This window comes from Ranitomeya imitator, chromosome 5, assembly GCF_032444005.1.
Source record: "Ranitomeya imitator isolate aRanImi1 chromosome 5, aRanImi1.pri, whole genome shotgun sequence".
Classification (NCBI taxonomy): domain Eukaryota; kingdom Metazoa; phylum Chordata; class Amphibia; order Anura; family Dendrobatidae; genus Ranitomeya; species Ranitomeya imitator.
In genome coordinates, this window is record NC_091286.1 from 464,137,611 (window position 1) to 464,163,232 (window position 25,622).

Genomic DNA, 25,622 nt, shown 5'->3' on the forward strand with positions numbered 1-25,622 from the left:
AAAAAAATATTATCTTTATTTTATTATTGTTCCTACCTATGGGGGTGATAAAGGGGGGTCATTTACTATTTATTTTATTTTGATCACTGTGATAGGTTTTATCAGCGGCGCCCATGGAGGAGACGGACAGACACCGAGAAGGTTCGGTAAGTATGAGGGGGGAGATCGGAGCACGGGGGGGATCAGAGCATGGGGGGGTGGGATCGGAGCACGGGGGGAGCGAACAGGAGGAAGGGGAGCAGACAGGACGACGGTGGAGAGTGGAGCACAGGATGGAGGACTGGGGAGGAGATCGGTGGCGGTGGGGGGGGGGGGCAGATCAGGGTTTCCAGCCATGGCTGATGATATTGCAGCATCGGCCATGGCTGGATTGTAATATTTCACCAGTTTTCATTGGTGAAATATTACAAATCGCTCTGACTGGCTGTTTCACTTTCAACAGCCAATCAGAGCGATCGTAGCCACGGGCGGGGGGGTGAAGCCACCCCCCCTGGGCTGAAGTAGCACTCCCCCTGTCCCTGCAGATCGGGTAAAATTGGAGTTAACCCTTTCACCCGATCTGCAGGGACGCGATCCCTCCAAGATGCCACATAGGCGTCGCAGGTCGGATTGGCACCGACTTTCATGACGCCTTCGTGGCGTCATAGGTCGGGAAGGGGTTAAAAATAATGAAAAATAGCAGACATTATAACTGTATAATGAATCCCTTCCTGTTTCAAATATGCAGCCATTACACCCATCCTGAATATCTTGACCCAAGCTTTATTTGCACCCATCAACACATATCACTACTCTCTTTCACCTTTAAATTCTTTCAACAACATGAGCACATTGAACCTTCCTCTCACCACTCATACTACACTCTCTTTTACAGCCTACATACTATCTCTCATTCGCACCACTCCACTAAAACAGCACTAAACAAAGTTTCAAATGGCCTACTAACTACAAAAAGACAATACTCTGTACTCTTCCTTCTTGACGTGTCTTACATCTTTACACAACACAGTTGACCATTGCTTCCTATTACTACAGATCGTCTCATCCCTTGGCATCAAAGATCATGCCTTTCCTGGATGTCCCCATTCCTCATTAACTGCACATTTAGCGATTCCAATTCCCATACTACTTCCTCATCTCACCCTCTCTCTGTTGGAATCCCTGATGGCTCTGTACTCTTTTCCATTTATACATTTGGTATGGGACAGGTCAAGTCCCATGTCTTCTGATACCACATATTATATGCTGATGAACAAAACTGATCTCATCATCTTTCCTCCCTTTCACTCAACCATACTACCAGCCCTATCCATCATAATAAATTAAATCACACTTTCCCCTGTATCATATCAGTCTGCTGTCTGTGTATAACTCTTGCGAGTTGCCCACCAGGGCAGGGTACTCGGCACCGGTCGCTGCCGGTGTTCGGTCGCTTTTAAAGGTGATGTCATGGTGGCATAGCCCTGGGACTCACTGTAAAAGGGAACAGTCTTTAAAGGGGAATTGTGAATAAGTCTGTCGTGACACCACTTGTGTTCGGTCAATAGGGGGACCGACTCTGTTTTAAAGGGGTCCTCTGGGGGATGTTGTTGCAGCAATGATGGTGACGCTTCCCGCAGGTGAAGCAGGGTCCCCAGGAGTCCTAGAGTGTATGGTGATGATGGTGTTTGCCGGTCAATGAGTAAAGGACACAAGTTGTAAAGTCTTTACCTGGTTTACTGTAGTGGGCAGGCCACAGTCCAGGGTACCGGCAACAGGTACATTAGAAGTCCAGGCAGCCCGGAAACAAGTAAAATACCCTTGGCAAGTCAGGTTGGGGGCCTTCCACTGTGCGCTTGCTATAGTCCCTTGCTGTCTGTAATGTCCTAACAAGGTCCTGGTTCCTTCAACTGTCCTGGGACAGGTACCTGTATGATAGGCAGCTTGAGCCGTTCCTTCTGGGGTCTGTGCACAGTGACTCCAGGCTCCAGGGTGCTGCTGCACCACAGGCTTGATTTGGGCAGTATATGTGTAGTTCTGTGCCCTCCGGTTCTGCTAGGTGTACTACAGTTCCACTTTAGCCTCAGGCTCTCGATATCCGGTTTCTGAGCTTTGGCTCCTCGGAGGCCTTCTTGCAGCCTCCTTGAGCCCTGAAATCTCTCCTCTGCTCCTTTCCTGTCTGCTCTCCAGACTCAACTGCCTTCAATAGTCTCTCTGAACCAACTGTCTGACTCCTCCTCCAAACCAGTATCTTTATTCAGGAATGCTGCCCTAAAACCGGGTTTTGATCTCCCCCTCCTGGCCTGATTCAGAAGGTGTTGTGTGTGTGATTAACCTGCCAAAGAGATCACTCTGGTTTCCAGGCATAGAACTACTTCCCCCAAGAGGAAGGCAGCACTACTGTGGTACCTGAACTTCTGGGGTGCCACACTTGACTCTGCTCTGTCCTACAAACTACACATCCAAGTCCTTATCACCTCTCATCACTTCCAATTAAAAAATATTTCTAAAATCCATACTTTCCTTAAACCTAAATCTACAAAAAATGTTAGTACATAGTACATAATCTCCTTCCTTGACTACTGCAACATCCTGCCCTATGTCCTCCAAACTGACACTCTTGCACTCCTCAAAGCTATATTTAAAGGGAAACTATCATTAGAAAGGGTCCTATTGAATAAATCAAGCTTTGTGTATTTTTTAACATTTTGGCAATTTTTTAAATTTAAAATAAAAAATAGAAATCTTGCAATTTTCACACTAGTTAATAGGTCTTCTTAAACTCATATTTCCTTTTATTTCAAGAAATAACACATGTGCATAGTGTGCATAGCCAAAATAGTCGGATCCCTACCCTATCCGGATGGGAGCAGTAGTCCAATCAGATGATGCCTGGCTGCACAAACCTGCACACACACAGGGACACACACAGACACAAAGAGACACGCAGATACACACATACACCCACACACAGACACGCACCGTTTCTTCGGACACACATAGTCTCTGCCCACACTTCGCCCACATACTCTTCCTCCTCCCGATCTGCAGCGTTTCTCACATGCAACTCCGCAGCAAATCTACAAATCTGTTTACACCTGCGGTTTTGCTGCGGATTTGACTGACTCAATGAAAGTCAATGGGTGCAGAAACGCTGCAGATCCGCAATAAGAATTGACATGCTGCGGAAAATAAAACGCTGCAAATCCGCACCTATTTTTCCGAAGCAATTCTGTAATTCCCATTGACTAACATTGCTTGTGCACTACAGTATGAATTTGATGCAATTCCACGGGTCCAAAAACGCTGTGGAAACGCATCAAAATCCACAATGTGTGCACATAGCCTAACAGCACGGTCATCTGCTGAGTTTCCTCTAGGCCTACTGTACGATTAGATGTTTCATCTTCGATGAGCTGAACCCCTATCTACGCCTCTGTATGTATATCGTCTCTGCTCACATGTACTGTACAGTACCCTGGATTTAAATGCTTTAAAATAAAAAAAATACTAATAATAATAACAACAATAATAATGATAATATTGGACTTAATGGAAAATAATGTTATATTCTGACAAGCAGCAGGTCCAGATACTTGAATTCCTGTAAGAATTTAAGGACTTCATATTTCATCTGTCCTATTTATCTTTGTTTCAGAGTTTATTTTATTTTATTTTCTTTGTCTAAGAATTGTGAAATGAACTCTAACTGAAGGCATCAGGCTGTTGTTGCCCAGTGTGAAAATACATCACAGTCTGTGCCACCTGCTCGCGGACCGGCCACTGCAACAAGGTTAAATGATATTGACATTTAGTTAAAGCTGTCAGAACATAGAAAATAACGCTCGCAGAGTAACTTGCATGCTAATAGGCTTTTTTAATCTCTGAAATGAAAGAATTAAAGTGGTTTAAGTGTTCAAAACTCTGCACTGTAACCTTTATTTTTTTTATATCATTTTCAGAACATTATGTGTATCTCACATAACAGAGCACCCCATGTCCCTTTGTCCCCCCAAAAATTATATAGTTCCTTGAGTTGTCCTTTTTTGAGGCAATTTGAAACATTAGTAATAAATAAAATGGGGGTTTCAGAGATTAGACGGCACCTAACTTGTGAGCGAGACCCCCATCTTCTGTTGCAGTGATTTGGTAGGATGCACATCAATCAGATATTTATGACATATTATGTAGATATGCTATAAATGTCTGAGATGGATGTTAGGGGTCGAGTTCCCGCTTCTGCACAGGGGGAATCTCGAGCCACCTCCGCTGCGGTCTCCCATTCTTGTCCAGCCGCAGTGGAGTCTGCTCAGCAAAGACATCGGTCCCAGCGTCTTGCTCATTCTCACTCTGTTCTGAGAGTTACTGCTGCTTCTCCAGTCTCTGCCATTAAAGTCAGTGCTGGTCAGCAGCGAGCGGACTTCTCTGGGACTAAGTCCTTGTCTGCACGTACTGAGCATGTCCAGGGTAAGATCTCCCGTTGGAGATCGAGGGTCATGTGCTCAGGCTCTGCAGCACATTCCATTGGTCCTCTTGGCAGGTCTTGGAAGGGCAAAGGTGCTGTGGCCACTTCCTGTGCTGCTGCTATATAAACTGCGCATGACCGCACGGCCATGCGCTAGTATTGTCTTTCAATCGCTAATGTGTGTATGTTGTGAGTGCAAGTCGTCCTTGGATACCCCTACCCTATTGAATGACTGTTCGCGGAAGGTGTATGGCTGCTACCTAGCGCCCGACTTATCCTACAGCACTAGTCACACATTATAGCGTCCAGTTGCTGTGACCGCCAGTACGGCGCCGTGCACTTCCTCTGTGCTTTCCTTACCCAAGCCTGGGTGGTTAGTGGCGTTCGTCAGTGCGGCACTGCATGCACTCTTGTGCCTTAATATTGCTCTTCAGTTTCCTTACACACCCAGTTGCGGTGTTGTGCCAGCAAGGGTCTAATCGGACTTTAATCCTAGTTGGGGTTGAGTTCGCTGACTACTTGCGCGCGCTTTAGGTACGGTACTGCGGTCCTGTGCCTTAACAGGATTGCTTCTTTCACGCTGGGTGAGGTTAACCCACGCGTGTATACTTTAGTGTACCGCCATATAGTCTGCTAATTGCTAGCAGCAGGTTTTCACCTGCACGGTGGACCCCGGACTGCGAACGCATCTATACCATCTGTCTTGGTGCGTTCCGCCAGTCCTAACAATGGATTTATTTCTTTAATTCATAGCTTCAAAGAAATGTGGGTGACAAAATTGCTATCATTAAACTGCTTACAGATGGACGTATTAGAGGAACTCATCTTAACCAAACTTAGAGCAATATAGAGTTCCTTTTTCTTGTTTTTGGATCCACTTCTGGCTTTAATTAAAAAAAAAATCTGTACCAAAAACTGCATATGTGATTCCAGTCAAGTACAAATCTTAAACTTTAAACATAATACAGCTGTCTGACATTGGCAATTCAATTCCCATGTTTTCATTATCCAAAATGCTGATAATGGTTGACACCACCTATAAATTCGTATTGTGAGACTTCTGTTTCACACCCAAAGTAAAAGCACAAGTGAGTTTGTCAATTCAGCAAGTTTCCAAATTTTGACATTCATGGTCTGAGTATGGACATCTAAATATATCACTGACCACAGGCGAATATAAAGCTGTTGATTTTGAGTCGGGAAGCCCAAGTTCAGTTCGGAGTTCTCAGTGCTTGAACCAAGAATGTGTAAAACAAGCTTTGTTGTGATTATCAGGAACGTAATTGCCCCTTTGATTGTAATTATTGTACAGTTTGCAGTGTGTGGCCTGAAAAATAGGCTTGCAATCTTGAGCCTGAGTGTAATATTTTTCTAGTTAATCAATAAAGTTGGTTCTTATCGATATGAACGTGCTCAGCGCTCAAAAAAGAAGAAATGGGCATGTTATTGTTTTAATTTTTGGCAAGCCAGAAAGTTTTGGCCATACAGTTGGACCTTCCTCAAATACACATTGTCATGATGTCTACAAAGAAGCTGCAGTAATACGTGTAGTAGTGATGCAACCTCAGTCGCCAGAAGAGAGGCTCCAGAGTATTATGGAATTATGAAAAAAATTGAATCATTAGATACGTGAATAATGAAAAAAATATTAAACAAAAATTTCAAAACAATATTAATGTGAAGCGAGAGAGTATTACAAGCCAAAAATTACAATTGCAAAGAAGCACCAATAGGAGAACTAAAGGAAAGTCCACAATCCCTTAAATATCCAATCGGATCAAGTTCATACTCCTGTGGCTCACATTGGCCAAACAAGTGGTCACAATCTGACTAGCGGTTTCCACTCACCAAAAAGTCTCAATTATGATCTTGATGTTCTTAGGGCTATATTAAGTGTACCATCGCAGACCTCACGTTTGGATAATCAAGTTTACTCATTTTTGTGTTTTCAAAACATGTCAATGTATTCAATGCCCGGTATGAGCACCTCCTCGTATCATGACATTTTAAATATTTCATGAGGGTTCTAAATGATTTTATTTTTAGCTTCCTGTTCATGCTGCGCTCTATTTTATGCTACAAGTCCACCTAATGACATCACATAATGTAGGAGGCAGTATGTTTGTTCTGCATTTTACGTTACTCTAAATAAATGTCTACAGTGAATCCATCGGTTGTAAATAGTGTCCTGCAGAGGTAGTTTAATTAGGGAATGTCGTTAAGAGAACCATTCTTGAATTAAAGGCTTTACGTGAACTGTACATTTATTAGTTATACTGCCAGCACATTGCAGTCCTGTTTTATTATGCATCTCGGATCCTCATAGTTGGTGTGTAATTTACCAATCTGACTTCCTTCGGTGGTGATTAGAAAATTGCTATGCTGTAGCATATCTCAGCCACAAAGTGGAGAAGACCTCCCTAATCCTTATTTGCACATAAACATATCAATTCCATTAGTAAACCACAGAAACGTGACATAGTTTATAAAAATAATGATGTTTAAGGAAACAAAGTGGATTTTCCCGTGACATTATGCTATCCCATACAAACGTAAGATTAAGAAAGATTTATTCAAGTTGTGGAACACCTCTCAGCCGCTGTAAAATACTGTCGGGCTTTTAAATTGAAAATATATAAGGATAGTGTAGAGATCTGCATTGTGATCTGCAGGGAATAGTTCTCCATTCTTTCATTCAACCTTGTCCTATCTTATGTCTGTCCTCACTTTTGTAGTTTTATCTGGTGTATTCTATCTCTATTAAACAAATACCCAGGCCTGTTTTCCATTTGTAGCTTTGTTTGCTCTGAGCCATCCATTTTCTTTTTATCTCTCAGCTTTCCTTTACTGCAACGTTCTGTTTTCTTATGTCTTATGCATCGTTGCAGCCACCTCGGAATGCATAATTTCGCATATACCTTTCTTTACTTTCTCACCTTCATCATTCAGCTGAAGCGTTTGTGCTCCTATTTCCAATTTTTTTATCTCGTGTCATTTAATTTCTCGCCGCAGCTCCACTCTAAAGTAAAATATCTTTTTTCTAATAAGTCATGCTATCTATGAAGTGCATTAGCAATGTAATAAAAGCACAATCAAGATGATACACCACTTCACATTTACTCCACTGTGTAGTACCAGAGCACTTTGTTTATAGGGCAGGTATACAGTTTATTGTAATGTGCGGAATTACTGTCTGTTTTAGTGTTTACTATACAGCATTGAGAAAACCATCAAGAGACTTATAAAATATACAACAGTTAATCAGGATGAGGCTGAATCAAAGTCTTTAATAAAAGTGAATAAACGCATAAATTGGTGACCGTCTCTATAAGATCTACTGTAATGCTAACAATCTTAAAAACTAACACATGTAAACAGTATACTAAGGTTATGTGGAACGCCCACCAGGGCCGTGGGGTACTCGTTACCGGGTACGGTACTTAAAGGGATGTGTCATGGCGGCGATCTGGTCCGTGGCCCTGGGCACCCATGTTAAAGGGACGGTCTTTAAAGGGGTTAGTTGAATAATAAAAGTTTGTGACACCACCTGTGGTATTCAGTCAGGGATGACCAACGTTGCTCAAAGGGGTCCGCTGGGGTGATATAATGGCAGCTCGGATGGCATGGCTTCCCAAAGGTGACATCGGGTCCCCAGGGCTCCCGGTTTAGTAGTGACAGGTGGTAAGTGGTGTAGAAAGAAACGGAGGACACAGGGTTGCAGTCTCTTTACCTCTTTACTGAAGGGTACAGGCAGCCACAGTCCAGGGTACCGAATCATAGTTACTGGTATGGTCCAGCCAGCTTGAAAGCGAATCTGGAGTCCCCTTTACCAGGTGGGTTTGGAAGCCTTCCCTCTAGTGCTGTGATTTAGTCCCTTGCTGCCTTAGGCCTCAGACAAGGTCCTCACGTTTTCTCTCTGTCCCCCTTTTAAGTAGGACACTAACCCAAACGACAGGTAATGCGAGTCTTTTTACAGGATCGCTATCATGGCCCAGGCTCTATCTGTTACTGTGTCCTCGGGTGCTAATGGTGGACAGGTAACTTGAAATCTAGCTGTCCGCCGGTTTCTGCCATGGGGCATGAAGTTACCCCCACAACCTCGGTCTTCCGGCTACCGGTATAAGCGCTCAGTGTGGAGGAAGATCAGTCGCAACTTCTCTCTCCAGGTCTTCACTTCCCCTTTGCTCCTTCCTCCTTTCAGTCTCTTTACAAGTTGCTCTGCTCTCTTTTTCCTTCCCAGGAGCTGAAGAATCACTCATGTGCATGGCCCCAGCTTTCCTTCCTCACTCTTCGCTCTCCTCTCACCAACTGACTAACTCTCCCCAACTGCATAGCAACTGACTCCTCCTCCCGACCAGAGAGAGCAGCTCCCCTGAAGTTGAGTGTACAGCTCCCCTTCTGGCCTTGAGTCAGAACGGTGTTTTATGTGCTGAATACCTGTTAAAGGGATTCTTCCTCACTTCCAAGCATGACTTCACTCTCCCTGTGAGGAAAGCAATGCCACTGTAACACTGGTTACCTGGGGTGTTACATATGTGCACACGTTGCAGATTTTGATGCAGATCCGCAGAATTTTTGGATGCACGAAATTGCATCAAATCTGCAGTGTAGTGCACAAGCAATGTTAGTCAATGGGAAATTGACAATTGGTGTGCACATGCTGCGGAAAAAACGTGCGGATTTGCGGCGTTTTATTTTCTGCAACATGTCAATTATTTTTGCGGATCTGCAGCGTTTCTGTACCCATTTACTACCATTGTGTCAGGCAAATCTGCAGCAAAACTGCAGGTTTAAAAGGATCTGTGGACTTGGACCTGCAGATCGGGAGGAGGAAGAGTGTGTGGGCAGAGTGGGGGTGAGGACTATGTGTGTACGGAGAAGATGTGCGTGTCTGTGTGCGGGTGTCTGTGTGTATCTATGTGTGTCTGTGCGTGTGTGCATGGGTCTGCAGGTGTGTGCAGGGTTTTGTGTGTGTAGGCAGGCATCATACGATGGGACTACTAGTCCCATCCGGCTATGCCTGCTAGAGTGACAGCTAGTCAATAATGGGACAGTAGTAGTCCCATGATCATCCAGCTACTGTGTAAAAAAAACACATAACCTGACACTCGGGACCAGAGTGTGTGGCAGCATGTTTTTCTATGTAGCTGAACGCTCCGGTCCGAGTGCCAGCGGCAGTGCCGGGTACTGAGGTGGGAGTCTTGATCGAGTTTCTCACAAGTGTGACCCGGCTAAAACGCAGATTTTGTGTATGTTTTTGTCTTTTTTAACTCTCTATGTACCATTTTATTATGTTTATTACTAAACATCAGGCTTGGTATTATCTATCTAGCTAGCTATCTATAGATATATCTAACTATCTATCCATCTATCTATCTATATATATCTATTCATCTATCTATAGCTACAGTTAGGTCCATATATATTTGGACAGACAAAACATTTTTCTAATTTTGGTTATAGACATTACCACAATGAATTTTAAACAAAACAATTCAGATGCAGTTGAAGTTCAGACTTTCAGCTTTCATTTGAGGGTATCCACATTAAAATTGGATGAAGGGTTTAGGAGTTTCAGCTCCTTAACATGTGCCACCCTGTTTTTAAAGGGACCAAAAGTAATTGGACAGGTTCAATAATTTTAAATAAAATGCTCATGTTTAGTACTTGGTTGAAAACCCTTTGTAGGCAATGACTGCCTGAAGTCTTGAACTCATGGACATCACCAGACGCTGTGTTTCCTCCTTTTTGATGCTCTGCCAGGCCTTCACTTCGGTGGTTTTCAGTTGCTGTTTGTTTGTGGGCCTGTCTGTCTGAAGTTTAGACTTTAACAAGTGAAATGCATGCTTAATTGGGTTGAGATCAGGTGACTGACTTGGCCATTCAAGAATATTCCACTTCTTTGCTTTAAACTCCTGGGTTGCTTTGGCTTTATGTTTTGGGTCATTGTCCATCTGTAGTATGAAACGACGACCAATCAGTTTGGCTGCATTTGGCTGGATCTGAGCACACAATATGGCTCTGAATACCTCAGAATTCTTTCGGCTGCTTCTGTCCTGTGTCACATCATCAATAAACACTAGTGACCCAGTGCCACTGGCAGCCATGCATGCCCAAGCCATTACACTGCCTCTGCCGTGTTTTACAGATGATGTGGTATGCTTTGGATCATGAGCTGTACCACGCCTTCGCCATACTTTTCTCTTTCCATCATTCTGGTAGAGGTTGATCTTGGTTTCATCTGTCCAAAGAATGTGCTTCCAGAACTGTGCTGGCTTTTTTAGATGTTTTTTAGCAAAGTCCAGTCTAGCCTTTTTATTCTTGATGCGTATGAGTGGCTTGCACCGTGCAGTGAACCCTCTGTATTTACTTTCATGCAGTCTTCTCTTTATGGTAGATTTGGATATTGATACGCCTACCTCCTGGAGAGTGTTGTTCACTTGGTTGGCTGTTGTGAAGGGGTTTCTCTTCACCATGGAGATAATTCTGTGATCATCCACCACTGTTGTCTTCCGTGGGCGCCCAGGTCTTTTTGCATTGATGAGTTCACCAGTGCTTTCTTTCTTTCTTAGGATGTACCAAACTGTAGATTTTGCCACTCCTAATATTGTAGCAATTTCTCGGATGGATTTTCTGTTTTCGCAGCTTAAGGATGGCTTGTTTCACCTGCATGGAGAGCTCCTTTGACCGCATGCTTACTTCACAGCAAAACCTTCCAAATGCAAGCCCCATACCTCAAATCAACTCCAGGCCTTTTATCTGCTTAATTGAGAATGACATAATGAAGGGATTGCCCACACCTGCCCATGAAATAGCCTTGGAGTCAATTGTCCAATTACTTTTGGTCCCTTTAAAAACAGGGTGGCACATGTTAAAGAGCTGAAACTCCTAAACCCTTCATCCAATTTTAATGTGGATACCCTCAAATGAAAGCTGAAAGTCTGAACTTCAACTGCATCTGAATTGTTTTGTTTAAAATTCATTGCGGTAATGTCTATAACCAAAAATAGAAAAATGTTGTATCTGTCCAAATATATATGGACCTAACTGTATATCTAGCTGTAGATCTATCTATCTATCTATCTATTGATAGATATATCTATAGTTAGATATACAGTGGGGCAAAAAAGTATTTAGTCAGTCAGCAATAGTGCAAGTTCCACCACTTAAAAAGATGAGAGGCGTCTGTAATTTACATCATAGGTAGACCTCAACTATGGGAGACAAACTGAGAAAAAAAAATCCAGAAAATCACATTGTCTGTTTTTTTAACATTTTATTTGCATATTATGGTGGAAAATAAGTATTTGGTCAGAAACAAAATTTCATCTCAATACTTTGTAATATATCCTTTGTTGGCAATGACAGAGATCAAACGTTTTCTGTAAGTCTTCACAAGGTTGCCACACACTGTTGTTGGTATGTTGGCCCATTCCTCCATGCAGATCTCCTCTAGAGCGGTGATGTTTTTGGCTTTTCGCTTGGCAACACGGACTTTCAACTCCCTCCAAAGGTTTTCTATAGGGTCGAGATCTGGAGACTGGCTAGCCAACTCCAAGACCTTGAAATGCTTCTTACGAAGCCACTCCTTCATTGCCCTGGCGGTGTGCTTTGGATCATTGTCATGTTGAAAGACCCAGCCACGTTTCATCTTCAATGCCCTTGCTGATGGAAGGAGGTTTGCACTCAAAATCTCACGATACATGGCCCCATTCATTCTTTCATGTACCCGGATCAGTCGTCCTGGCCCCTTTGCAGAGAAACAGCCCCAAAGCATGATGTTTCCACCACCATGCTTTACAGTAGGTATGGTGTTTGATGGATGCAACTCAGTATTCTTTTTCCTCCAAACACGACAAGTTGTGTTTCTACCAAACAGTTCCAGTTTGGTTTCATCAGACCATAGGACATTCTCCCAAAACTCCTCTGGATCATCCAAATGCTCTCTAGCAAACTTCAGACGGGCCCGGACATGTACTGGCTTAAGCAGTGGGACACGTCTGGCACTGCAGGATCTGAGTCCATGGTGGTGTAGTGTGTTACTTATGGTAGGCCTTGTTACATTGGTCCCAGCTCTCTGCAGTTCATTCACTAGGTCCCCCCGCGTGGTTCTGGGATTTTTGCTCACCGTTCTTGTGATCATTCTGACCCCACGGGGTGGGATTTTGCGTGGAGCCCCAGATCGAGGGAGATTATCAGTGGTCTTGTATGTCTTCCATTTTCTAATTATTGCTCCCACTGTTGATTTCTTCACTCCAAGCTGGTTGGCTATTGCAGATTCAGTCTTCCCAGCCTGGTGCAGGGCTACAATTTTGTTTCTGGTGTCCTTTGCCAGCTCTTTGGTCTTCACCATAGTGGAGTTTGGAGTCAGACTGTTTGAGGGTGTGCACAGGTGTCTTTTTATACTGATAACAAGTTTAAACAGGTGCCATTATCACAGGTAATGAGTGGAGGAAAGAGGAGACTCTTAAAGAAAAAGTTACAGGTCTGTGAGAGCCAGAAATCTTGATTGTTTGTTTCTGACCAAATACTTATTTTCCACCATAATATGCAAAAAAAATGATAAAAAAAAACAGACAATGTGATTTTCTGGATTTTTTTTTCTCAGTTTGCCTCCCATAGTTGAGGTCTACCTATGATGTAAATTACAGACGCCTCTCATCTTTTTAAGTGGTGGAACTTGCACTATTGCTGACTGACTAAATACTTTTTTGCCCCACTGTATCTATAGATAGATGTATTGATAGATAGATAGATAGATAGATAGATAGATAGATAGATAGATAGATAGATAGATAGATCGATCTATGGATAGCTAGATCAATCTATCTATAGATCTATCATCTATTTATCTATAAACCTATCATCTATCTATAGATCTATCATCTATTTATCTATAAACCTATCATCTATCTATAGATCTATCTATCTATCTATCCATCCAATGTCTATCTATCTATCTATAGATCTAAGAAGAAACAGAAAAATAGAGCAGCACATTCAGCATGGAAAGAATCTGTGTGCAAAAAAGCTTCCACAGGCATATACCAAACCTTGCATGTAGTAGTCCAAAAAAGGAAGCAGCACACCACTGTCTGTGAATAAGGAGCTATTTTATTTAGCCCATGATGGCGATGTTTCGGTTCAGTGTAGCGAACCCTTTTCAAGCTGCTTGAAAAAGGTTCGCTACACTGAACCGAAACATCGCCATCATGGGCTAAATAAAATAGCTCCTTATTCACAGACAGTGGTGTGCTGCTTCCTTTTTTGGACTACTATATATAGATCTATCTATCAATTTATCTGTCTATCTATCTATTTATCTATCTATCAGTCTGTGTGTAAACATTATTCTTCAATGGAGTAAGTAAATGAAGAGGTTGGACAAGAAATGACATCACAAATCTTTTTTTCTTTTGATAAATAATAGATCTTTATTTAGCCTACAAAAATGCATTCCATCTGCATGAAAAAAACGCATGAAAATCCACTTAAAAATGCATCAAATCCACGTGGATTTTTTCCTGTGTTTTATGCCAAGAGATGCAGAATCTGCACAGAAAATTCCACATGCAAATCTGCAGCGTGTGCACATACCCTTACTGTGAGAGGTAAGAGAGCCCGAAACACCGTGTCTGCGAATTGAGATACTGATTTTGCTTTTATCCTAAGTCATATTGCACGACTCGTTTAAAGGGTTGATTGTGACTTGTAGGATCGCTACTTCCAACATGTGGCGCTATAGAGTTTAAGTCCTCTTTTTCTCAGAAGAGGCAATTTGCATGTGAGAGGTACTGGCATTCAAAATCAAATTGCTCGGTAATTCAGGAATTTTTATTATTATTATTATTATTATTATTATTATTATTATTTATTTATATAGCACCATTGATTCCATGGTGCTGTACATGAGAAGGGGTCACATACAAGTTACAAATATCACTTACAGTAAACAAACTAACAATGACAGACTGATATAGAGGGGCGAGGACCCTGCCCTTGCGGACTTACATTCTACAGGATTATGGGGAAGGAGACAGTAGGTTGAGGGTTGCAGGAGCTCCGGTGTTGGTGAGGCGGTAGCTTCAGTAGTGATGAGGCGGCAGCGGGGTCAGTGCAGGCTGTAGGCTTTCCTGAAGAGATGGGTTTTCAGGTTCTGTCTGAAGGATCTGAATGTGGTTGATAATCGGACGTGTTGGGGCAAAGAATTCCAGAGGATGGGGGATATTCGGGAGAAGTCTTGGAGGTGGTTGGATGAGGAGCGAATAAGTGTGGAGGAGAGAAGGAGGTCTTGGGAGGACCAGAGATCACGTGAGGGAAGATATCGGGAGATTAGTTCAGAGATATATGGAGGAAACAGGTTGTGGATGGCTTTGTAGATCTGTATTAGTCATTTGAACTGGATACACTGAGGGAATAGGAGCCAGTGAAGAGATTTGTAGAGGGGGAAGCAGAGGAGTAGCGAGGAGAGAGATGAATTAGTCAGGCAGCAGAGTCAAGAATGGACTGGAGAGGTACAAGGGTGTTAGCAGGGAGGCCGCAGAAAAGGATGTTGCAGTAGTCAAGGTGGGAGATGATGAGGGCGTGCACAAGCATTTTAGTAGATTGACAGTTGAGGAAAGGATGGATTCTGGAGATATTTTTGAGCTGGAGGCGACAGGAGGTGGAAAGAGCTTGGATGTGCGGTTTGAAGAACAGGGCAGAGTCGAAGGTTAATCCAAGGCAGCGGACTTCCGGTACGGGGAAAAGCATGATGTCATCGATTGCGATAGATAGGTCAGGTAAGGAAGATCATTATGTTACCACTATAGATGTGTGAACCTGAACAGTAAAGTTTGGAGTCTATACCGAACACCTAGTGTACATGCACGGACCCCAAACACGAACTTCTCCAGGCACGAGAAACAACTGTGGCTCAGATTAGCAGTAAATTAGATACCACCAGTCAGAACACTGCGGTTCCCATGCTGCATGAGCCAGCAGCTTTGACCAGCACTAAAAAGGTTACCGCCATTAACAGGCATCAGGTGATGAGAGAGTACTACTCTCATTAGTGTACACCTGCTGTCACTGATAACAGCTAGAACAGACATCGCTGATGCCAGTGTTCATAATCCGACACCTGTGTTATTAATAAATTAAAAAAAAATGTTTTGGGCCTCTTCTACATTTGATAACTGGAGCAGGCAAAACTGACAGCTTTATCATAGTTAGTTATCACGACAAGAGGGGTCCTATGCTGTTTTTTTGTAAAATTAGTTAAATAAATAATAAAAAAAACTGAGTGGGGTCCCACCATTTTTGACAGCCAGCCAAGCTAAAGCAGACAGCTAGATGTTTCTTTTCTGAGGTCAGTGTGGGCTATTTTTAGACTGGGGTGCCAATATCCATGGCCTCTTACCAGCCTGAGGAGAATCAACACTGTTTTTTTAAATTATTTATTTAAATAATAAAAAAGCACAGTATGGTACTCCTCTATTATTGATAATCAGCCATGATAAAGCTGACAGCTGAGGGCTGCAACCCGCAGCTGTAGGCTTTGCCTGTGCTCGTTATCAAAAATAGAAGAGGTCCCACGTCATTTTAAAAATAAAATATTTATGTATAGTACAGGCGCTGGCTGATGAATACTCATCAGCGGTGCTTGCTCTTGTTGTTATCAGCAACAGCAGGCATAAGCTGATGAGAGTAGGACACTCTCATCAGCCGAAACCAGTGATAAGAGTTGCTAGCTCACATGCTGTCATGTGATATTACTACCGATCAGAGCTCCTATTTGCCACTCTGTTACTCAGATGATAGGGTGGCAAACAACGGATATTCAGGTCCCCCATGCATCTGAATGGGGTCTGTGTTTGGGGTATTGTTCTTGTACCCAAACCAAACTATATTTAGATGTTAGGCGAACCCACTGGACCCGGACATTCATAGATTCGCCTATCACTAGTTACTACTTACACTCATCTTTAAGGGGCTGTTTGTGATAGTTAATCTAGATAACTTAGTTAGACATTACCATTAAATTAACCTAACAAAATTCCAAAGGTGAGCCAGCACTCGCTTCATCCATAAAAAAATAATTTATTAATTCAAGGTAAAAACAAGGTTGGTTAACACAGGGGTAAAAAGCTAAGTCTGGCTTAGTTTAAGGATCATCTTGGTCAGAAAAACATTTCCTTAGACTTGTGTGGTTTCCATCTCTGCCATTGCTGTGTACTGCTGTGTTAACCAATCTTGTTTTGTAATGTAGCTTATTAATGTCTTTTTTATACATGAAGCGAGTGTCGGTTTCCCTTTGGAGTTTCACTTGTTGTTAAGCATTTGACAATGCAATGGACAGGTGATCTGTTATCTTTTTCACTACATTAAATTAATCTAATAGTTTAACAATGCCATCTATTTTTTTTTAAATACCAATTTTTGTAATGTGCTTCAATTAAAAAATTCCCTACTGTTACCTCCATCTTCTAAATTACTATTGTGTTTTTTTTCTAATAGCCAATTCTTTTTGTTTTGAGACTCACTGTATGCACTGGTGATTCATAAATGGTTAGTCATGAGGGGGTGGCACTGTGATCACTACTTCAGATGATACCATGTCCCTGATGATGTCGCGTTTCAGATGCAGCCACCCCCATGGAATGATCAAGGACATTCTTTTTAGGAGTTGGGCCAATCTTTGCTAGACTGAGCATGTGCCTGTTGTTAATTTTGATGCATAATCCCTATGAGCTCTCTGCTGACTGTTTTACTGCTTTCAATGTGCACTGACAACATGTCCCCGCACCAGATATAAAGTAAAGTGAAGTGATGAGCTTGAAAGAGAACTCTTGCAGAATTGTGACTTCTCATTTTATAGCCGGTAGGGGAGTACATTGCCAGTTTGCAACTCTATTACTTTCAATACACATTGAATACCTCTTGAAGCTCATCAAGAGAATGCCAAGAGTGTGCAAAGAAGTCATCAAAGCAAAAGGTGGCTACTTTGAAGAACCTAGAATACAAGACATAATTTCAGTTGTTTCACACTTTTTTGTTAAGTATATAATTCCACATGTGTTAATTCATAGTTTTGATGCTTTCAGTGTGAATGTACAATTTTCATAGTCATGAAAATACAGAAAAATCTTTAAATGAGAAGGTGTGTCCAAACTTTTGGGTTGTACTGTATATATATATATATATATATATTGTATATATGTTCATTCTGACAATAGGACCTATCAATAATTTCCTTTGGTAGTCCCAAGACAAGCTAATCTGACAGAATGGCCGGGTCACACTAGCATATGTAATCTGATGCAAGAGCATCGGATGCGATATGCTAAAGACCCTCGGCTCCTGCTATGCTGCGAGCGGGAGCCGAGTGTCATACGTCTGTGCTCTGAACCTTTCGCACAGAGAGGATCAGAGCACAGCTGCGGAGGAGACAGAGAAACTAATTTCTCTATCTCCTCCATCGTCGGCGTTGACGTATATAGCACAGCACTTGGATGATATCCGAGTGATATGCGCTGTGTCGCTCGCACCCATAGATTTATATGGGTGCGAGTGCATTTTTTTCTCTGTGTTCGTCATCTCATTAAATACATTTACATTTGACCAGCTTAACTTTCCTGAAATTGTCAGCGCCCCCGACAACCAATGTGTGAAAATTTCGCACAGGCCAACTAGTATATATATATATATATATATATATATATATGTATACACACACTACCATTCCAAAGTTTAGGGTCACTTAGAAATTTCCGTATTTTTGAAAGAAAAGCACATTTTTTTCCAGTGAAACTAACATTAAATGATTTAGAAATACACTCTATACATTGTTAAAGTGATAAATGACTATTCTAGCTGCAAACATCTGGTTTGCAATGCAATATCTTCATAGGTGTATAGAGGCCCATTTCCAGCAACCATCACTCCAGTGTTCTTATGGTGCTTTGTGATTGCTAACTGTGTAAGAAGGCTAATGGATGGTTAGTATACCCTTGAAAACCCTTGTGCAAGTATGTTAGCACAGCTGAAAACAGTTTGGCTGATTAGAGAACCTATAAACCTGACCTTCCTTTGAGGTAGTTGAGAATTTGGAGCATTACATTTGTTGGTTCCATTAAAGTCTCAAAATAGCCAGAAAAGAAGAACTTTCATGTGAAACTCGACAGTCTATTCGTGTTCTTATAAACGAAGGCTATTCCATGTGAGAAATTGCGAAGAAACTGAAGATTTCCTACAATGGTGTGTACTACTCCCTTCAGAGGAGAGCACAAACAGGCTCTAACCAGAGTAAAAAGAGAAGTGGGAGGCCCCACTGCACAACTGTGCAACAAGACAAGTACATTAGAGTCTGTAGTTTGAGAAATCGACACCTCACAGGTCCTCAATTGGCAGCTTCATTAAATAATACACGCAAAACGCCAGTGTCAATGTCTACAGTGAAAAGGCGACTCCGGGATGCTGGCCTTCAGGGCAGAGTAGCAAAGAAAAAGCCATATTTGAGACTGGCTAATAAAAGGAAAAGATTAATATAGGCAAAAGAACACAGACGTTGGACAGAGGAAGATTGGAACAAAGTATTATGGATAGCTGAATCCAAGTTTGAGGCATTTGGATCACACAGAAGAACATTTGTGAGACGCTCAAAAACTGAAAAGATGCTGGAAGAGTGCCTGACGCCATCTGTCAAGCATGGTGGAGGTAATGTGATGGTCTGAAGTTTCTTTGGTGTTGGTAAAGTGGGAGATTTGTACAAGGTAAAAGGGATTTTGAAGAAGGAAGGCTATCACTCCATTTTAACCCCTTAGTGACCGAGCCAAATTTTTGAAATCTGACCAGGGTCACTTTATGTGGTAATAACTCTGCAACGCTTCTACAAATCCCAGTGATTTTGAGATTGTTTTTTCGTGACACATTATACTTTATGATAATGGTACATTTTGTTCAACATTTTTTGTGTTTATTTATAAAAAATATCAAAAATTTGAGAAAAATGTTAAAAAATTAGCAATTTTCTAAATTTGAATGATTATCCCTTTAATCCAGATAGTCATACAACAGCAAACCATTAATAAATAACATTTCCCACATGTCTGCTTTACATCAGCACCATTTGTAAAATGTTATTTTATTTTGTTAGCATTTTAGGAGGTTTAAAAATGTAGCAGCAATTTTTCATTTTTTCAAAGAAATTTACAAAATTTATTTTTTTAGGGACTTATCCATGTTTGAAGTGACTTTAGGGGTCCCATATATTGGGAAACCCACAAACGTGATACCATTTTAAAAACAGCACCCCTAAACATATTGAAAACTGCTGTCAGGTAGTTTATTAACCCTTCAGGTGCTTTACAGGAATTAATGCAAAGTGGTATGACAGAAATGAAAATGTGTATTTTTACCACCTAAATGTTGCTAACTTCTAAACAGATTACTACAGCCGTCAGACTCTAAGGCCACTATTTGGTCATGAATTGCCATGGCAAACATCAGGACCACACAATCATGATCTGAGGGCACCAATTGTGACAAAGAAGAAGCCCCCACACTCTGTTAACCATTTATAATGATGTAGTCACTATTGACAGCAGCATCTAAGGGGTTAAACAGATTTAGTTGGTGCAAATACTGATCGTGGCTGGTACAGCAAGTTGTCAGCTATAGTGTACAACCGACAGATGCTGGATTGTCATCTGTATGGGGAGGCTATTCTCTTATATCTCAGGTCAGTTAAAAGACGTATTGGCGGTCATTAAGGGGTTAAAAATGCCATGGCATACCCTGTGAACAGCGCTTGATTGGAGCCAATTTCATCCTATGACAGGACAATGACCCAAAGCACACCTCCAAAATATGCAAGAACTATTTAGGGAAGAAGCAGGACACTGGTATTCTATCTGTAATGGAGTGGCCAGCGCAGTCACCAGATCTCAACCCCATTGAGCTGTTGTGGGAGCAGCTTGACTGTATGGTACGCAAACTGTGCCCATCAAGCCAAACCAACTTATGGGAGGACTCCTGGAAGCATGGGTGAAATTTCTCCAGATTACCTCAGCAAATTAACTGCTAGAATGCCAAAGGTCTGCAATGCCTGGAAGTAATTCTGAATCCCCCTTGCCAGGTGGGGCTGGAAGCCTTCCTTACTGCACTGTATTCTCAGTCCCTTGCTGCCTGAGGCTTCACACAAGGTCCTCTCTCAATCTGTCCTCTTAGGTGGACACTACCCACATGGCAGGCAACTTGAGCCTTTTTTACAGGTGTCCCTTCTCGTGGTGACTTCGGGCTCTAATCTGCTGCTGTGCCTTCTGGTGTAATTGTGGCCAGGAGACTTGGAATTTGCTGCCCACTGATTTCTGCTGTGGGGCATACAGTTCCCTCACAACCTCAGACTTCCGGCCTCTGGTGTCTTGCGTTTGAACCTGGAGGGAGCCCACTCGCAGCTCCACTCCAGTTTCTCTCTCCTCCTGTGCTCCTTCTCCCCTCACTGTCTCCTACAAACTGACTAACTCCTCCTCTAAGCCAGAATATCTATAGGGAAGCTACCCTGAAACCAGATCTAAAGTTCCCCCTCCTGGCCTGGAGTCAGAAAAGTGTTGCATGTTAGTGCTACCTGTTAAGGGGATCCTTCTCGCTTCCAGGCATGGTATCACCCTCCCCATGAGGAAGGCAATACCACTGTGACAACCGAATTCCTGGGATGTCACAAATATTCACTGCTCCATATGCCTATAGTCCCGTTGTAAGTAGCAGTGAGTATTCCGGCAGCTGTCCTCTGCTTGTAGGCAGTGCCTGATGTCACTGCCTTGTGTTGCTTACAAGCATAAATCAGCTGCTGGCATCAGAACACAAAGTTGCGAGGGAGCTCAGAATGGTAAGTAGGATGGTTTGTTTTTAATGTTTTTCTGATGGGGGCCATGTATACCAGGATAGGGATGAGGAGACCATGCATATCAGAATGGAGATGGGGCCCTGCATACCAGGATATGGTAGAGGGGGACTATGCCTACCAGGATAGGGATGTGGGGGCCCTGCATACCAGAATAGGGATGAAGGAGCTCTGCATACCAGGATGAAAATGAGGAAGCCATGCATACCTGGATAGTGATGAGGAGCCATGCATACCAGGAAATGGATGAGGAGGCCATGGATACCAGGATAGGGATGAGGAGCTATGCATACTAGTATAGGGATGAGGAGCCATGCATACCAGGATAGGGATAAGGATCTGTGCATACCCTGGTTGGGATGAGGAGGCCATGCATACCAGGATGGTGATGGCCACCATGCATACCAGGATTGGGATGAGGGGGCCATGCATTTCAGGATGGTGATGAAGAGGCCTTGCATACCAGGAAAGAGTTGAGGGGGACCATGAATACCAGGATAGGGATGAGGGGGCATGCATACCAGGATGGGGATGAGGGGACTATGCATGCCAGGATAGGGATGAGGAGGCCATGCATACCAGGATAGGGATGAGGGGGCCATGCATACCAGGAAAGGGTTGAGGGGGACCATGCATGCCAAGATAGGGATGAGGGGGCATGCATACCAGGATTGGGATGAGAAGCCCATGCATACCAGGATGGGGATGAGGAGGACATGCATACCAGGATAGGGATGAGGGGGCCATGTATACCAGGAATGGGATGAGGAGGCTATGCATACCAGGATAGGGATGAGGGAGCCATGCATATTAGGATTGGGATGAGGGGGCATGCATAACAGGATGGGGATGAGAGAACCATGTATACCTGGATTGGGGAGATCTACATACCAGGATAGGGGATATTAGTACAGAATTGATCACATTTTTTGTTTACATTTTTTTTTCTAATTTCCTCCTCAAAAACCTAGTCTGTCTTATGGTCTGATACTGGTGTATGGTCTGACATCCTGATACCTGGACCTATAGAAGGTAGGAAAATTCTTTAACTACAACACAACCTATAGACTTGCTACAAATTAACCTCCATAGAAACAAGGATTATAATTAACATATAACTACAAAATGGAAAACACAAATTTAGAACAAGTAAATGAACAAAGCCCAGAGCCAGAGACACAGGAATGCTGGGGGCCAGATCAGGAGATAACACAGGGGGGCAATAAATCCAAGAAGGACTACATTAGAGAAAATCCAGAGACTCTTTATGCAGATTTCACAAAGGAAGAACGAAAAAGAAAAACCAATGTATTATTCTATACAGACCAACCCTCAGCCTGGCACACTGCGCTGTGCAATCGATATAAACATGTATCCAAATCCAACATTAATAGTGGCCAGCTGATTAAAATTACCAGCCAAGCAGATGATGACACCAATGCGCTCACCATAATCCTATACAACAATGGCACAGTCATGGCGCAGGGGACGGAGGAGATTCTGCAGCAATTTGAAAATTGCTTTTCTGATATCAAAGAGCAGGCACAAACCTATAAAGGACTACAAGCCCTAGCAGCTACCTCTAATGCTCACATAGAGATCCCCAGACAGAGCCACCCAATGCCCGACACTTCACACCTCTCGCCTGATAACATCAGAGACTTCTTATCTCAATTAGAAATAGACTTGGTCCAACTGAAATTAGAATGTGAAAGAAACTCACAAAGGAATGCAAATAACCAAGCAATAAATGACACGGCCATACAGAAAATAAGGGAGTAAATATGTGAACTGAAGTGTCAACACAAGGCAGCACTACAGGAAATGGGGGAACTGAAAAAAGACAATGATCAACTCCGAAAAGAGATTACAGAATTAAAAGCCCATAGCCCTGGACATCTGAACCAGCAGGGGGCAATGGAAACAAGCCAAAGAGCAAACAACATGGCCACCACTGACCAGAATGTAGAGACACCAAACAGCATTAATATAATAACCAACAATATGATGGAAGAGAGAATAGAACCAGCGACCAGCAAAGTCAGCACCACAGACCCCCATCAGCAGCACCGTAGCCCACCCAAGACATCGCAAAGTCCTGATATTGTCCTAATAATGGACTCAAATCCTGAAACTAGAGAGATGGAAGAGAGAAGAGAACCAGCCAGCACCACAGACCTCCGTCAGCAGCACCTTAGCCCACCCAAGACATCGCAAAGTCCTGATACTGTCCTAATAATGGACTCAAATCCTGAAACTAGAGAGATGGAAGAGAGAAGAGAACCAGCCAGCACCACAGACCTCCGTCAGCAGCACCTTAGCCCACCCAAGACATCGCAAAGTCCTGATACTGTCATAATAATGGACTCAAATCCTGAAACCAGAGAGATGGAAGAGAGAAGAGAACCAGCCACCAGCAAAGCCAGCACCACAGACCCCCGTCAGCAGCACCGTAGCCCACCCAAGACATCACAAAGTCCTGATATTGTCCTAATAATGGACTCAAATGGGAAGTACCTAAATACACAGCGGCTATTCCCAGGAAAACAGGTCCGTACAATCCGCTGTGCAAATATTGAACAGGTGACAGAGGTCATCAGTACACCACGGTTTACCAACCCAAAGCACATTATTATACACACGGGTACAAACAATCTGCCAGACCAGCAGATCGCAGAACAACTGATCAACCTGGCAAAGATGGCAAAACTAAAATTCCCGGACAGTAAAATCATTCTGTCATCGCTGCTCCCAAGAAAGGACATACCCAGGCCAACCACCCAAGCCATCAATGCAGAACTGACTGAAAAGATCAAGACTGTGCCAAACGTGACCCTGGCACAACACTTCTCCATAAACAAGAGTCACCTGCACGATGTTAAACACCTCAACAAACAAGGGGTCAGCCTCCTGGCCGAAGAGCTGAAGGACATCGTGCTAAACAGAGACCCCGGGCCTGGATTCAACAGAGGCCATAATCACACTGAAAGACCCCCGAGAATGATAAAGCAAAAAACCCCAAGGCTACCTCCTGAAGCTGGAAACAAAGCTCTTCACCCAGTGTCAGACCATCGGAGGTGGAGACCTCCACGGAGGAGACCACCAAGCCCACACAGACACATGCAGAGCAGACATAGGGATGAGATAAAGAACCTGCTCAATGCACTGTGCAGAAGACTAATGTGACTGGATGGAACCAAGCACTTCTATAAAACTGTCAGAAATCCAGTTTGTCCCACACAGCCATACTCATTACAAGGTATATACACACAAACCACACAGAAGAATGTCTTCACTTACAATCAGCAGCTGGAATATCCAGGGTCTCAACGCCTCAACCTTTGGATCTAAAACAAAGGACCCTGACTTTATACAAAGTATGAAAAATATAGACATTCAGATCCTCCTGGAAACATGGACCAGAGCCGAAAACGAATCCCTGGTGCCTATTGGATACAAGGAATTCTTGGTCCATGCCCAGAAAAATAAAAACATCAAACAGGGCCGGGGCTCAGGAGGAGTAGCGATCTGGTATAAAGAGGAGCTCCACCAGTACATCAACCCGGTGAAGAAAGGAGACAGCCACATATGGATCAGAATCAGCAGCTCCATCCTCACCTGTCAGTCTGATGTCCACCTCTGTGCCACCTATATACCACCGCCAGAGTCCCCCTACTTCAATCCAGACTGCTTCGAGATCTTACAAAGAGAAGCCGCCCATTATCAGGCCCTGGGCAAAGTTCTCATCTTTGGAGACCTCAATGCAAGAACAGGGAGAGAGAGAGACTTCCTGACCACAGATGGAAACATCTACATACTTGGAGCAGAGAATGACGGCCAAGACCCTGTACACACTGAGAGAAACAGCTATGACAGTACAGTCAACAAAAGTGGCAGAAAGCTCCTGCTTTGTGGACTTTAAAAAGGCCTTTGATTCAGCACCCGGGCTTATTCCTGAAACTGCTGGAGAGTGGAATAGGAGGAAAGACCTACGATGTCATCAAAAGCTCCTACACCGAGAACCGCTGCAGCGTGAGTGTGAACGGCAAAAGAACGGCCTATTTCCAGCAGAGCTGCGGAGTCAGACAAGGCTGCAGCCTAAGTCCAAAGCTCTTCAACATCTACATCAACGAGCTGGCTACCGCCCTGGAATCCTCCTCAGCACCAGGACTCACCCTCCACGACGCTCAGGTGAAATTCCTGCTGTATGCAGATGACCTGCTGCTGCTGTCACCAACCGAGAAAGGCCTCCAGGACAACCTGAAAATCCTAGAGAAATTCAGCTCCTCCTGGGCT